Here is a 17,170-nt window from a genome sequence, read left to right on the forward strand (position 1 = left end):
TTAAAAGAAAACACGAGTAGGGGGAAAAGAGAGCTCTCTGAGAACCTCCACATGGTTCCTGTTGCTAAGGGAACCACTCCCTTTGTCTGCATAGGTTAGGAATGGCTGCTTCATTTGGAGTCTGTCTCTTAAGTACTGAAAACAGCACAACAATTTCAGAGAGAAAATAAAAAGTCCACAATGTCTTGCAACCTGAGAAATGAAACCACCTAGGAATTCCAACATTAAAAGCATCTATTAATAGTTGATCTGGGTGACTCCAAGGAGACTGTAGAACTCCTCTGTGCCGTCTGATGGGACAATACACTGCTGCACACAGTTTAATTTAGTTATTGTAATCAGCTTTTGTGGATGAGGATAGCTGATTACAGAGAGATTGGTCAAGAAATCAGGTCCAGTTTACTACAACAAATGGAGAGAGATCAGCAGTAATGAATATAAGCATTTAACAGGTATTCATGATGGGCTATAGAAGAGAGGTGCCTTTACTTACATGGGCTCCTATAAAAATCCAAGCCCAAATCCTTAACTCTGATTTCTGTAGCTGCTCTGCCATGCTGCCACTCTGTCCCCAGGCCCAGCACTGGCCGTATTTCTGAAGCCCCAAATATTTGAGAATCAGCCTTCTATACAGGCCCATTGGGCTCAGTCCAGTTCAGCACATGGAGTTAGGAATCCTTGCTTCTTCCCTTACCCCCTGTGCCATTACGGCATACAGTAGGATGTGTACTTAGGTAGAAATGTGATTTCACTGTGAGTCTGGGGCCCTAAAACATGAAGAGCTGACAGAAATTGTCAGGAAGGTTGGTACATGGGAACAGAAATCCCCTGAGTGTAAACTTTTTGTTTGCAAAATGTCAGCCTCTTTCTGACAATGTACAGCACGAAATGCATTGCACAGCACACTTATATCCTGCTCTCTCTCAGCTGATGCCAAAGCCAGCACCCCAAAGTACTGTCAGTGCAATTTTTTTTCTGTGAATTTACCTGTTTTAATACTGTAGTATTATGGCGTAGAAATGGTCAAAGACTTAGATCCCGATACAAATTTTCAAGCACAGACTTCTTTAAGGTTCTTAACATATCCAGAGGACAGTCAGAGAAATGAGTTACAAAATCTTAGTTCAAAATCTTAGATGATGGGCTTGTGTATGGAAAGCAGAATTTTCTTTTTCCACCAGAGAGCAGCTGTGAGTGCCTGCAACAGTGGAGGGGGAAAATTCAGTCTTGCAGTAAAGAGCTGAGCTTCACTTAGTGCAGGGTAGCTGCTGAGGAAAATCATGCCAGTGTTCTGTTTTCCAGGGAGCTGAGATTTTTCCCCTCAGCCAGATCAGAGTATAATCTTAGAGAACAGCAGAGATGCTCTTAGAGAATACTAGTCAGATAAGAGTAATAAGACGTCTTTGCTCACGCACCCCAGTCCAGCACTGACTCTGACATGAAGAATTCAGTTGTCACTTCATTGCACATATTGAATTGTATTTGCAGCATATAAGTTGCAACACCCTCCCATCTTCCTCTCACCCCAGTGAGTCAAATAAAGCAGTCAGAATTGCTTTGTAGAGAGGCCTTTCTGCTCTTCCTTTCAAAAGATTAAGAGATTAGAGAGTGCAACCCAGGCTTCAGTTTAGGGACATTAGAAAACAACTGTTAATGGGTTTCCATTGCATCATTTTTATCAAGGAACATTTAATTGGAAACCAATTTAAAAGTTTGTGATTTTATGTATTATTTTCCTTTCAGAGGATTAATTGGAATTGCTCAATCCTGCTGTGTATGTGTACACACAAATACACTCATCCCATTTTCTCCTGCTCATGGATAGACTGATGTCAAGGCAAATGCAAATAAAATATCCTGGGATTCTCTGCCGCCTCAGCAAGGGAGACAATGGATTTTATGACTGAAGTGAAGGTTCTGCCAATACTTTACCACTTTCTTCTGCTGCTTGTAACCCCCATGGAACCTTATTCAGTGTAATAACAATGACAAAAGCAAACCCATGCATGTTTAGAGATTCAAAGTTAATTCCTACCATAATGAAATTCTTCAATGCCACAGATCAATGGATAGTAAGTCTAACACTTTATCTAAGCCTTTTGCAAGTGTTTGGGTATATAATACTATCATTAATACGAGAGCATTCTGCTGATCATTCCCATTTTAGCACTTCATGATAAAAAGACACAGAGAGCAAAAGAGCAAAAGAGATCACATTTGTGAAAGAGTCAGGGACAGCACCAATGTATCCTCCTGCATTACTACACAATGTTAGACCCCAGAAAAAAAAAAAAAACCCAACAAAAAACCCAACAAAATACCAATATTTTCCCCCTTATTTTAACAAAGGTATTTTCTCTGTTTAATAGAGATTTTAGCATTCTATACTGGACATTTACTATTTTCCCATTATTACAAAAACAATCCATTTTTGTCAGACTGGCAGTGAGGCTCAGATTTGATGATAACAATGTGAATTTACAAGAAGTGAAACTCTACTCAGGAACTCTTCTTCAGTGAAATCTTGAACTGTATCTGTTACAATAAATCCCATCTTCTCAACTGAAAAATAAACTGCAGTAAGTACTAGTGTCCTAAAGAGCCCAGCTTTGTTATGCTAATCCAAGGTATTAAGAATAGTCAGAAAAGGAATTCATTAGTGGCTACTTGAATCAACTGCTTTTTGTCCCAAATATGAACACATCCCTGCAGTCAGAAATTACCTACACAGTGTGATTGAGTTTATTTATTCACTTACATGTAATAAGCAACTTGCAGTGCATAAAGTGAGGCTATGGAAAAGTACATTACAGTGCTCCTGCTTCAGGGCCCTCTCAGTCAGAATTTTAGTGTATGTGCCTATTTTCTGTTTATCATTCAGGCAAAAATATTGAAATCCTATACCCTCAGTCCACTTAGTGAGCAAGAAAAGATTGTCTGCCTTATATAAAATGGCTTACAAGGAATTTTTAAAAAAATATTTACAAAGCTCTAAAAATATTATCTTGTTTTGTTAAGGTTAAGTGTGTAAGCACTGTAGCTGTTACAAATATACCTCTTGTTATGCAGTGAAGGAGAGAAGGCAGATGGAGCTGTTGATAGCCTCAGTGACAATAGTGCAACATGCAGTTGCACAGGAACCAGTATTCACCCTACAAGGAGAATTTTTCATATTCCCCAATTATTTTTTTTTCGGTCGTGAGTTAGAATTAAAATTCCAACATGAGAAATTTTCCATAGGAGGGTCATATTTAAAAGACCCTCTATATAAAAAAAGCCCTTTACTTTGAATGAACTGACATGGATTTAAATGACCTGTGAGAGTATGTGTACAGTTGTATGTGCATGTATAAGGTTTCTTGTCCACTTTTGAGAGCCCAGACTCCCATCCCTCGTGGCAGTCTGCCAAGCAGGCCAGGAACGTGAAGAAACTTGACTTTCTGGCACTGTTCCACGCGAGATGCCGGGGAGCTGAGAGCTGGGAAAAGCGGGCGAGCTGGCAGCAAGCCAAGAACGTTTCCATCAAAAATTTCATTGGAATAGACATTTTCATGCAAAGTGTTAGGTTTTGGTGAACCGGCATTAGCTGAGAGAAAAATGTTCCACTGGAAACTTTCCAGTTTGTCCCAGTGCTAAGATCTTGATGCTTGGACCTCGCATATTTCATTCTACCGAAAAACAGATTTTTATTTCCTGGTGTCATGCACAGAGACAGAATGTAGTTTACTGTACTACTGATTGTCTAAAATAATTTCTCCTGACACTGTAAAAAGATACTTTATTTTGCCATCTGCAGTGAGTGCTGCTGTCTCATGACTCTGTGATTTTTTGCCATCTCCCCACCCCTCTTTATTTCATCTAAATGGATCACAAGAAGGAATGTCCGCAGGCGAGGGACTCAGTTGTGAAAGCACCACTTTGTACTCAGAGACAGATTTAAATAACTATGTCTTGAACAAGATTTCCATCTTACTTTCTATATTAGTTCAGTAGGGAAACCAGTACATCCCCACCTTGAAGTGTTATTGAAATTCATAAATATGGATTAAAACAATAAACCAGTAACAGTTCTAAGAAATGTATAGAATACAGTAGCTTCAACTACTAAACTGTAGGAAAGTAAAGTATTTAACAGTATATTGAGTACAGATGGCACAGAGTTGTGGCAGAAAATTGAAGTAGAGAAGAATACAGCCCTGGATGAACAGTCAAGTCTATTTGAATGCAATGCACACTCCAAACATTTGATTTCACAGATTCTTTGACACAAAAAAGTGTATGCAATATATATAATTTAGTTCATCTCATTCAAGCTGCATGAGTGACAATTCTGAGATTTTGGAAAACTTGACCAAAATTCAGCTTTGTCACCAATGGTATATGACAAAGCTGGGCCAATTCCATGTGCTCAGCTTTTGAACCTGCCTCTCAGAACACTTATTCATATTACACCCCATTCAGGAAGTGATCTCACTGGAAAATCTGAGCAAAGCATAGGACAGAAGTTTCATATTCAAAAAGCTAAGGAATGTTCTTTCTCCCCCTGCCACTTCATCCTCTTTTAAATGAATTTAGTCCTTGTGAAAATAATTGGATAGACAGCCCTAAGGACCAGGGCTGTTGTGGACACACAAGGACACATTTCCACTGTCCTCATTTCATATCAGTGAATGTTCACTCTGAAATGTGTGTTTAACTTCCCATGTTGGGCATCATAGGACTTTACGCAAAACTAGTGCAGAGGTAAGCACAGAATTCTTCAGCCTGAGAATAAATAACTTTATAATCATGAATAATCATACAATAATTCATCCCCTCTCTTTTGAGTTCTCATAGCAAAAAAGAAACCGAACAACCACTCTCAACTGAGCTGTAATATGTAATTGTTAATACTGGTACTAACAGTATCCTTTGGTCACTAGCCCTCTCAAGTTTAAATATGGGCACCAAATTTGAGCTAAACGCAGCCTTAAACACAGGATTTCTACCTTGCTTTTTCCTACTAGTAATGAAATAAGCATTGATTCAGAAACAAATTGTGATGCAAGCTTGAGCTCTATAAGGAGACTGTATCCCAATCCTGGACATAGCACAGCATGTCTTAAGGAAGCTTCTGGGTGCTCCAGTAGCTTCATGGGGCAGAGTTAATTCAACTCCATGTCTCCATTTTGCTTTTCAGAATTTCTTCTTCTGTTTGGAAGAGTAATCCACCTCATTTTCAAACGTTTGAAAATTCTTCATCTCCATTTCAAGTGGCTGTCAATATTTCCAGGCTGTGTAACCACTTTCCTCAAGCGAAGTTGGCAAAATTGGCCCAAATAATCGATTAATTTTTCAGCAGATTAAAATAGAAAGTATTCCAAGCCTGCTGAATTTGATGTGAAACTATCAAAGAGAGTATGTGCACAGAATTAGCAAAGCAAAAGTCAGACCTGTGGATACATCTTGCTCGATATCTCAAAACAGTCAAAGAACTCCAGCTGGTGTTCCCTGCCTCTACTTGACAATGATGCACATTTTCCACCTCCTCTGACAAGAGCTGACTTCAGATTTATCTCTGCTGTTTATTTCTGTTCTTTAGAAAATACAGATTCAGAAAGTTCTGCCACCCACTTGCAGCAAATTTAAATATCTAAACAAGTGTGAAGTTCAGTGATAGCACTGTGAGAGAAGCTGCTGAAGCATAATTATTCTCTTTACAAAGAGCAAGTCTCTCATACTATGTGTAAGCTTACACATAGAGGTAGACACACACATACATTCACATTAAATTTACTGTACTATGCTTGATTTCTCTTCACTGTAACTAATTTCTGTGCCATCACTGAAGGCATTTCCAATGTATATATTTGCTCTGACACCTCTAGATATCATCATGCTTTCTCATGCCCTTGAGTGAGATTGACTCACTTCCATTTCTTCTGTTGCTGTGGAAAAATAAACAATAGCTACAAAGCTGTCAAAGAATTGGATTTCTTCTTCTGTCTGCTTTTAATCCTTTTATCTATAGACCTGAAATAGTTTTTTCTATCATCCAAGTCATATTCATATTTTACAATGACTCTTGCTCAATTTTTTGCAGAAATTTATACCTGGCCCTTGTGTTACTTTCACCTTTATTAAGCCAGAAAAAAGAGCAAAATAAACCAAACTGACTCAATTTAATGCAGCAACTACGACAAATTGCTCAGAAGTAAGAGTTTCAGAGAAGCAGGCCTTCTGGGGGTGCTCCCACCATTGAGCACACACAGGTAATACTCCTTTCTGTGTCCCATAAAGGAAAAAGAACTCCTAAAATTGAACTTCATCCACTCCAAAAAAATGCCACTCAAGTGCTGATTGAAATATCCTTCATTCAAATCAGAGTGAGTGCCTTTAATGGCTACCCAAAAGGCTGTCAAATTAAATAAGAAACAAAATGCAAATAAATTAGCATTCCTAGCTACTGATATGCTATAAATATTTATGAGGAAAAAAAGATGCTGTAATTTCAAATGATACCACAGGCCTATTTTGTACAAACAGTTAAAACAGTTATACATGCAATACTGTACTTTGCAATTTTTTTCCATTTCACATCACCATAATCACCTAATAAATATTTAAATGGACCCATTTGCTGTAACTATAAAAGAACCGTGTAAACTTGTTGTCATCTAGACACATAAGCCGCAGTGGAGTCAATGAATTTCAACAGTCACTTAATATTGCAAGCCACAAGCTACCTTAAACCTGCCAGCAACTGTCTGCCAGGAAGCTACTGCAGCACCATGGCTACCTCCTCCAGCCCAGGACACGAGATTCATTATGAATGCTAGCATTGCTACTCTAATTAGGCCTGGGAGAGGTTTAACAACCATGCTACAGTCTTGCTGCTGACAAATATAAAAATAAAGCCTTGTTCAAATTAGCAATGTGAAGTGAGAAGGCCTAGAAGCAGCAACTGTCTGACCAGTAGTGAAACAGTTCTAATCTATAGTGAGGTTATTTTGCTTCATAAACTGCTAGTATGTTACCTGCAGGAGGTCTCCCTGTAAAATGAATTATAGTAAGCTATATGTGATAATTAACCGTGCATTAGCAAATATCTTGAAACAGGGGGGCTCTGTTTTCTCTGTATTTTGACTAATAAAAGCATGAATTTGTTCAACAAATGATCATTTAGGTTGTGGAATGCTAAGCATATTGGAAGAACACAGTAAGCAATAGAATATTGTAGGTGGACTAACAGTTTCCTTACAAAAACAGGCTGTTTAATAGGCTGGCTCCATACTACGTTATTCACAGTACTAAAAACCACAGTGTTGGGAAGACAAATACAATATACATTTAAAATAATATAAACCTTGTACTCATATTTACTTTAAAAATGCCATGGATCTGACAATAAAAAAAAAATCCATAAGCAAACGTTTATCTCAGAAAGAGAAAATCCCAAGTGACTCTTTCCAGAATGTAAACAGATAGTGAGGCAATTGGTATGGTCATCTTCTCTAGAGGGGAGAAAAATGTGGCTGAGTTTAAAATAGTCTACATCATATGAATGTGAAGCAAGGCAAAAAAAAAAAAGAAAAAAAAAAAAAGAATTGTGTATACTGCTTAACACAATAAAAAGAAAGTGGTGCTATAATTTTTTTTTAGCTTCAAATACATCTTATGAAAACATATTTAGCCATAATGCTTTATGGAGCTGTGGCTGTACCAGCTCCCTGTTGGCTGTGAATCAGAGGTCAGAACCACTGCAGCAGACACAGATTGACAGTCTGTGCCTCTTTATTCATACTGTGTGGACTGGGACCCAAGATTCCAAACATCACAAACTGAATTTCATTTAACTACAGGTAATCCATCAGCTTTGGCCAGGCTCCACGTGATAATGACTCATGATAGGATTTGGCTGTATCATGGCTGGATACCCAGCCCCATTGTCATGGGGATGAGCCGCAGGTAAAAAAGAGAACTGATTGGACAGTTCATAAAGGCCAGCGGTCAGAAGTCTCTCAAAACGTTGAGTATCTTTAAAGCATCAGAAGTGTTCTTTAAATGTAAGACAAAGCCAAGCTCAGCTGTCCCTCTGAGCTGGATGGGCCCATTTCCTTCTCCCACACTGCTCTCACCTGCCCCATAACAAACCACACTGGTCTGTCCCTGCAGCACTCCAGGCTCCTCAGCAGAGCTCTGAAAGAATGCCCTGGTTTCTGAGCAGGGAGCTCTCAGGGAGGTACCAGAGCTCTGGAAGAACTCCCCGATTTCTGAGCAGGGAGCTCTCAGTGAGGTACCAGAGCTCTGGAAGAATTCCCGATTTCTGAGCAGGGAGCTCTCAGGGAGGTACCAGAGCTCTGGAAGAACTCCCCGATTTCTGAGCAGGGAGATCTCAAGGAGGTACCAGAGCTTTGGAAGAACTCCCCGATTTCTGAGCAGGGAGATCTCAGCGAGGTACCAGAGCCCTGAACGTGCAGCAGACATTCAGGAGCATGGCTGGATACTCACCCAGCCTGGGGAAAGCCACGGGGCTGGCACTGCAGCATCCTGTGCCCCACAGTCTGCAGCAGGAGTGCTCCTCACCAGCTCCCTGCTGCCTTCCTTCTCCTCATCCATTGGGTTCAGCCAAAGGATATTGGCTTGGTGTTGGCTTTCTAATATCTGTTTAAACTATTTTGGGGGGCTAGTAGATCCAGATATATCATATATATGAAATATTTTCTATTTGTAGCATTAAATTATTTTTGCAATCAAATTACAAAAGATGGGTCAAGAACACATTGCTGGGGCAGCATGTAGAATGAAAATAGGCATTCTTCTTACAGAAAATACTCCGTGAAGTAAAAATGTTACTACAAATTAATGGCAAGCATGTGGCTACAAGTTATTTCTTCTGCTTCACTACAGAAAGATAAGAAATTATAAACCAAAATTTTCATTCCTCCAAGCTAGTATAGAGATTTCCACTCAAGTTTGTTAGCGTGAATCATCTGGTAAAGAAGGATGAATTTGAGATTCTGTTTTCCCCTCAATCTCCAGCATAAGCATGTTTGCCTTATGTTCATAAGGAATTTAAATATACTACTTTTTAATGTATCTCCCTCTCAACAACATGATTTTTCATTCTAAGTAAGAGCATTAGATAATTTTAACCATCACAATTTGAAAGTGACCACATGTATCCATACTGTTGCAGTTAATAAAGTTTGAAAATCCAGTGTCATTTTAAAATTTGCTTTTCAAAAAGAAAGCCAAACCCTTCAATGTTTTTTACCATTGCACTAACTCTGAGGTAAATGAGAACTTAGAAAGTAGTGTGCTGTATTTTCTCAGTTGAATTATATTTATAGACTTCCAGGCAGAGGGTAAGATTGCCCCCTTTTGGAATTTTTCAGAGTAACAGTCCAAATAAAGAATTGGGTGCAAAGCATTCCTAATCCCTGCTCAAGATATGCATCTCATCAGGGATTATTTCTGCTTCATGCTGTTGTGTTCTCATGTTACTGTGTATGTGGCTTCACATTTCTTATTAAAGCAACAGGCATGAAAGAATTCAACTGCTCTTGCCAGCAACCACAAAGGCACAAAATCTGAAGTCAGATAAAGGTAAACATATGGAACATTCCAAGGAATGCAGTAGTAAAGATGGAACATATAGCTGAATTCTCCCCTTCTCCTGCTCTGTAGAACAAACTTTAGAGGCAGTAATTTGTAACCACAGTGTCCCATAAAGCAGCATTCTCTGATAAAATTCACAGAGACTGAAACATGCTAAACAAGAAATGGAATGATTTAAGTGCTGAAAACAATCAGGACAGTTCTTCTGATCCCAGATTTAATTTAATAGCAAACTCACCCTTGGTGTACTGATCTAGTAGTTGGGCTTTTTTTTTTAATTGTCAGCTTTAACACCTAAATCATGGTCATTAATCAAGTATGTTAGTCCTTTAAAGAGATGTTCACGACCATGGGCAGAACATGCCCAATAACCAGGAGTCTGAATGGGCATCTGTATTTGCATTAAAACCTTATTTTTATTATTATGGTGCCATAATGCCAAGTATATAAATGATTTCTTACTGAAAACAATGCAGGTTAGTCCTTTAAAATAGTTCATAATTAGTATTATTTGCAAAAGAACATCATTAGTCTGTTACTTGACCTGCATCTTCTTCTAATTTTAGAAAGCTAAGCTTTACATAAGGCACAATTAATTACATTAATCTGCACATTTTTGTTTCAAAACTTATTTCCCAGGGATGAGACCTTTAAAGCTCTTTCAATTACCAAATTCCATTCATTCTCATTTTAGTAAAAAGTTTAATCTTAATAAATATATTAGTATGGCTTCAACTAGAAGTGGTTCAACAGCCAGCTCTCCAAACATGGAGAGATCTCCAAATGGAGGCAGACTGACATAAACCAGCAATAGGATAGAAATCAGACAGTGTTAGTGGGAGCTACACTGATGTATCTCATCATAGCTGGAACAAGACCTCTGCTCAAGCAAAGTAAGAAGGGCAGGCTGTCAGTGCACCACATCAGACACAGAGGAAAATAGAATATTTAAGGTGTGCAATTCTCTGAAAAAGTCATTGCCCAAGTTGTGTGGGCAGTATTAAATAACTCCATCCCATTCATCTGTTCCAGTCACAGACTATGGAATATAACATTTAGTTTTCCATCCTATTACAATCAAATTGTATCACTAAAGGCTGTTGTCTTCCAATAATTTAAGTATAGTTCAGTGAACTAAACCAAGATTGCACTAGTTCATGGAAAACAGCATCCTTGAGTGTCACTACTGATTTTAAACCCTACAGGACAATACTATAGAACAGTGTTCATGTGGATGCTATAAAAATGTCACTGTGCCAATAAACTTCAATGCAAGTGCCTCAGGAATAAATCATGTCACTCATATTTCAGTTTTTAAAATTTTAAAAAGCCATCGGTAACATTTTTTCCTGTGGTTAATATTTTAAAATTCATAATCTCTGAGATACCAAACTTTTAAAAGTGAAGAAAGCAATCCTTATTCCTCACATATCTTTTATCTTTGCATCATGGTGAGCAAATTATCACAATAAAGAAGATTAGGCATTGCAAACTTTTATGTCTCCATAAAAAAGCTGAAGTCCCAGGTTTACTGAGTGGAACTCAGAGTAAAAACCACCATTACATATAAAGCACCAAGTGTAACAAGATGAACCGCAATGTAACTTTCCAGACTGTTTGCCCAAGCTGTTTAATGCCCTGTGTATTTCTGTTGAGGGAAAGTGAGAGCTTAAGTTGAATTATGTCCTTGCTGCTTTCAAAATACTTTAAACAGTTATTCAAACTGTAGCCAGTGTGTCATGCATTCCAATACAGAATATAAGGATCTATGTATTTAGTGTCACTGTAAGACTTTTACTTCGAGTTTTCCTTTCAGTGCTATGAAGTTAATCATAAGGAAGGAATGCACATTCTGATCATGTTAATTAGCTCAGTGAATATGACTTCTAAAGAGATCACTTAATGAGTCCTCAAGGATGCTGAAAACCATTTTATTAAGAGAAATGCTTGGTTTCCTTTACTGACACATTCATTGGACCAAAAGGCTGTCATTAAGTAGTCTGTAGCTGTCTTGATATCTATATATGGACAATGAAACCACTGCAGAAGACACACTGTAGATTTTATAACCACATTTTATAGCCACTGAAAAATACAAGGATGAGGATAAAAGCAGAATTGTCACTTATGCTTTCAGGAAATATAAATTTGAAGTTCTGAAGGCATAATTTTTTACATATAAAGGGCATGAATCAGTGCTCTGGATTGCTGAGCTTAATTCTGTGTTTTTATTTTACTTCCTTGCCCTTAATGAAGGATACAAAGAAGCAATGACAACTGATAAAGAGTTTTCCTCATGGTTGCAAAAATGCTTAAAAAAATTGTCAAATGCAATAAATTTTTTAAGTGCTCCCTTAGGCTAAGAAAAAAATGCCTCTGGGTTTTACCATGGCTCAGAGATTTGTAAGATATGTTCTTATCTTTGCCATGTTTTGATTTAGATCCATCTTGTTGTACCACCAAGTCCCTTTTTATGGAGTGGGGACTCAACATAGCCAAGGTCTTAACTGAGTTATTTTGCTTGGGTGGGAGGTTGGCCAAACATCCCCACCTACTGCTGCCATGTGTTGGTTTCTCAGCTGTTTTAATGACCTGGAAAGGCCCGGGGTGGCCTTGGGCAGCCTGCGCTCCAAAGGACGAGAAGAGGCTTCAGGTTTTTTCTTGGTCTTCAGTGTTTATTAGTTATTTATCTAAAATATTTTCTCTCGGCTGACAGAGATCTGCACAGCAAGCCAGCCATGAGCACACTGAGAGCCCCCGGGGCGGTCACTTATCTTTATACTCAAAACTACGTATACAATATTTACCTATTTCCCCCAATACCTTTTACCCTTATTGACCAGTACACCTTTAGTAATAACCAATCCCAAAGTGCCAACATCACCACGGAAGATGGAGGCCAAGAAGAAGAAGAAGAAGGACAGGACACGCCCCAATTCCTCCATCTTACTTCTCTAGACCCCCCTGTACAGAAATCTTAAACCCTGTGTTTCACTCTCGAATTAACTTATCCCTTCACCATTTACCCCAGTGAGATCCTCCTATCCTCATACAGGTGTCGTCTCCAGTGTAGGATCAAAGTGCAGCCACCAGACACTTCTGGCAACATTCCAGGACCTCCGAGCCCCCCAAGGGTGGTCTCGGTCACTCTGCACATCAGTCCTGAGGTGCTGAGATCCCACAGCCGTGAGGTTTTCTCCGCTCAATCTTCCATAGAACATGAGACACAAGTTCCACCTGGTAAACCAACTGTGCTCTTCACCCCTTTTCTGTGCTCTAACGAAGGGTGGAGGCATGGAACACAACCAGCTTCACTGCACAGCAGTTGTCACAAGAACAGTGCTACTTGTAGGACAGGTAGGAATTTTGTTTGCTTATTCATTTAGAAGGAAAAAACCACTGCATCTTTAGGAATCCATTCTGGAACCTGGCTGAAGCACATGCATGGGCTGATATAATGCCACAGAATCTGAGCATGTATAACAGAGAATGATTTGAAAACAAACTCTTTGTGAGTGTAGGAGAGAATGCTTATTATGTGCTTCCATAAGCACATCTTTCATCCAAAATGAGAATATGTTGAGTAAATCCCCAAACAATTCATGACTTCTCTAGAGCAATTCCCACACTTCCCAATTGTTCTTCAGGCAGCTTAAAGGCCATGCAGCTCAGAATCTGCTGTAGGCTGCAGAATGTTTTCATCTGACCTTCTGATGAGTTTCCACTGTTTTTTCAAAGCTGAAAACAGAGGATCCAGTATTGGACTCATGAATACATCCAAATTCTGGAGAACTTACTATAAGAGATACCATAAAATATTGAAAGCTGTGTTTTAAACACAAAACTTTCTTGTGTCTATTAAACATCAACACAGCTACCTTGCCTGTATTTTTTCCAATATTTCCTGCATTTTTCCAATACCGCTTAAAGATATCTAACAGTATTTGCAACAAATCATATAATCAGCTGGGCCATTTAAGCAGTACATTTGGGTTGCAAAGCAGAAATTCTGCATAAGTGGGTGGGGAACACAGTAGAACAACATTTTTGCTTAGTTTTTTTGATAAACTGTTGGGAAGTTTCACACTGATTCACCAATGGCTTCCAGTTGATAAATTTTTTTTTTTTTTTTTGCCTAAAAATAAACTAAACTAAAATGTAGCTCTAACTGTTTGAAAAAGAACAAATTTCCAATCAGTGTTTTCTGGTTGCCCTTTTCCTCTTCTCACCTTTGTCCTGCCACACATCAAACAATTCTGGCCAACAGTGAGCCCCACAAGCACTGGCAGCTAAAACAGAAGAAAATTTCTCCAAGTTTAGTGAAAGTCTGTCATTTATGCCAGAATCACACACATTTAGAGCACATTTAGAAATATCATTATCCTGGCAACTCGAATGACTTCAGACACCTGAATCCTGTTTTCAAAAATAGTGCCTGGGAGATTTAATACTTTTCATAATAAATGGATCTTTTCAAAGAGATTGAAACCTGGGCCCCCTTATTTCTTAGAGAGACATCATAATCCAGGTGCATAGATTTTAATATTAAATTGGAGAAATTAATTAGCTCTGTGATTTCAAAATACCTGATCTCCCAATAAAAATATTCCACAAAGGTTTTTTGCTGCAGATATCTAATCTAATCTAATCTTAGTTTTCATGGAGGACTGGGATTTTTTCCTGCATTATATCATAGTTTCGGATTACAATAAACCTTAAAAAAAAGAACAAACCCCAAAACTATGAGGGGAAAATTAAATGAAAAATTATTTCCTAGTTTTGATAGTTTCAGTCTTGTAACAAACAAAGTTTTAATGTCCCTGAAGTGTTTCTACAAGGTACATTCAGCTGCATGGAACACTGGAATTGGAGGTAAACACATCCCCAAACTGGGCACCTTTAGAAGAATTTTCCCTCCTTAACAGAGATACTCAAAGGGCATTGACAAACATGGGAAAGAGCAAAATGACAGAGGAAGAATGGATTTAAATTTTGGATGGCTTGGTTTAAATTTTGGAGTTTGGTTAATCTATTCAGTTGTGAGTTTAACCCTATCTGACCATCATTACTGATATTTTGTGGTTTTGATAAATGCAGAGTCCACCAGAACACTATTGCAATGATAATTAACAGTAGAACTTGCAATCAAAACATTAGCAATTCCCAATCCCTTCACCTTAGAGAGTAATTAGTTTTCTACATCAAGCATTATTGAGTTTATGACTAACACAGAATTAACACAGTTGTTGTAAAAAGCTTTTTATATGTATTCCACAGTTTTGCTGAATGCATTGATTTGTTCTATGGGTACAAACTAAAAAACTCAGTTTAGAGTTCAACACGAATTTCGCATGGACTAAACTCTGCAAAGTATCCTAAATATAGCTAACAGGTGAAGTTTAATGTTATTTTTTATAGTAACTTTTTCAGTCATAAATCTGTGGTGAAAGTTGTTGTCACTAAAACAAAAATCTGTCTTATTTTAGGGGGTGACCAGGTTTCTCCTAAAACCTAAAAAGAGCTGTAGTTTTTGGATTTCACAGCAAAAATACCAAAACTGATTTGATTTTAGGGGAAAGGATTTCTAGTCAGTCCTAATAATAGGGAAAATTCTCAGCCATCATTCAGTTTGGCTGAACAAGAAGTCCTGAATTTATTCTATAAATGCAGAAAGTAGTTGTAAGAACCTATATTTACAACATCTAATAGCATCATCCACTAAGTGTACACTAGGAAAGCTGCAGGAACACTAAAGGCAAGAGGTGCAAGAGAGATTAGCAGTAAAGACTCAGAGTAATTGGACATGCCATCACATTGATAACAAAGGAAATGGGCATTGATTCCTCTGTGAATTACTGGCTACCCTTCTGTCATTGCTTATACAGAGCTCAGGACAGAGTTTTAGGTAAGTTCTGTGGAAAATGTTTAGTTACATGAATCACTCTTTATCTAGAGCCTCTGACAAGAGACAGTCAAATCAAAGTCTTTCAGAGAAGACAGATCCATGCAAACTCATATCCCTCTTTTTTACTTCCAAAAGGCTTCTTAATCAGTTTATAAAACATGAAAAAATCTACCCCGTTGCAGTGCCACATAAATGTTCTTAAAACCTGAAGTGCTGTTGCTATAGAAGGCACATGAGCTTTGAATCTGCTGCTAATAGACAGTGCGTGGAAAACATAATGAGAAATGATTGCAGGTTAATAACCAGGTTTCAGAAATTCCAAAGGATCCTCTTTTATTCCATGTGTCATAGCAGTCTGAGTGTACAGTACAGTGCAATTGGCTGGAGTTGATTGGTTCTATTCAAAACTGCTCGCCTAAAGTTTTTGATAACTCTCAAAATTACTTTTCTTTTGTTATCACAAACACACACACACATGCTCACACACCCAACCCCTACATTTCTGCAGAGAATCAAAGGAAGTAAGAACTTTTCCTTAGAAATAAACCCCAGTTTGTCTTGGACTGTCATAAACTCTATGCATACTCACTCCAGGTTGCCAGTTTTTTACACTGGGTTTGCTCATGTGTAAATGCAGGTAAATTATTGCTATTAACACCCTCCCATAAACTGGCTCTTGAAGAAAACAGTAGAAATAGAAACAGTTTCATAAACAGAAATTATGGACACCCAGTCTTAAATATGATGGTTACTGGTTAATAAGTATGTCCCTTTAAAAGGTATTGGACACTCATCATAGTATCAGTATATACTCAGTTTAAAACAGTAGCATTTCCTTGGAAGGCATAACAAAAGTGTTTTCTCCTCAACAAATACTTCAAATTCCATTCTTCATATAAAATATCCTACATATTTAGAGAACAGCAAAGAAATATTGTGCTCACGCATCACATTAAATGAAAAGCAATTTTCATTCTTCAAAGATGAAAAGTAGCGTGTAGAAATGCTTGTGGTAATCTGCTCATCAGGTAAGTGAACTAAGAAAATATTTGAGAATACTTACATACAGTGACTCCAGTGTGCTTTGCCCCTTTTCACTTCTGCTGTTATTCAAGCCTCAACTGAAGCAAATTGTGTTTGACAGTTTGTATTTCCTCAGAGCTGCTCTGTCTGTCTGCAATTCCCGAGATGGACACTCTTCCAATAATTTATATCCCTATCAGAGCTCTCCTGCTCCCCAAGCAGAGGCAGCACGGTCGTTCTCTCATCTCCCACTTGCTGAGCTTCTGCAGCAAAGAAACAATAGAGGGGAAACCGACAACTGATAGTGCCCAACTGCTCAAGGAAAAGCAACCTGAGACCAGAAAGTAACACATTAGATGGTAAGGGTAGACTGAAATGTGTCATCTGTCCTCCAGTGGCATTTTGAACCCTCAGAAAAACTGCAAAATACTGACTATAAGCTTGGGAGGGCACAACAATGCTGGAAAAGGATTTTAAAGCAACCATTCTCATGAATATCATGATATTCAAAAAGTAGATGTTCCTTTAAAATGAAATTTTGTCTTCACAAAAGGAAAAATTGTCAATTCCTCTTTACCAGGAGTGTGGCAAAGGCTGAAATACTCCTGACAGATACTATATTCCCTTCAATAAGTTAAATTC

The sequence above is a fragment of the Ammospiza nelsoni genome, chromosome 19, assembly GCF_027579445.1.
Source record: "Ammospiza nelsoni isolate bAmmNel1 chromosome 19, bAmmNel1.pri, whole genome shotgun sequence".
NCBI classification, from domain to species: domain Eukaryota; kingdom Metazoa; phylum Chordata; class Aves; order Passeriformes; family Passerellidae; genus Ammospiza; species Ammospiza nelsoni.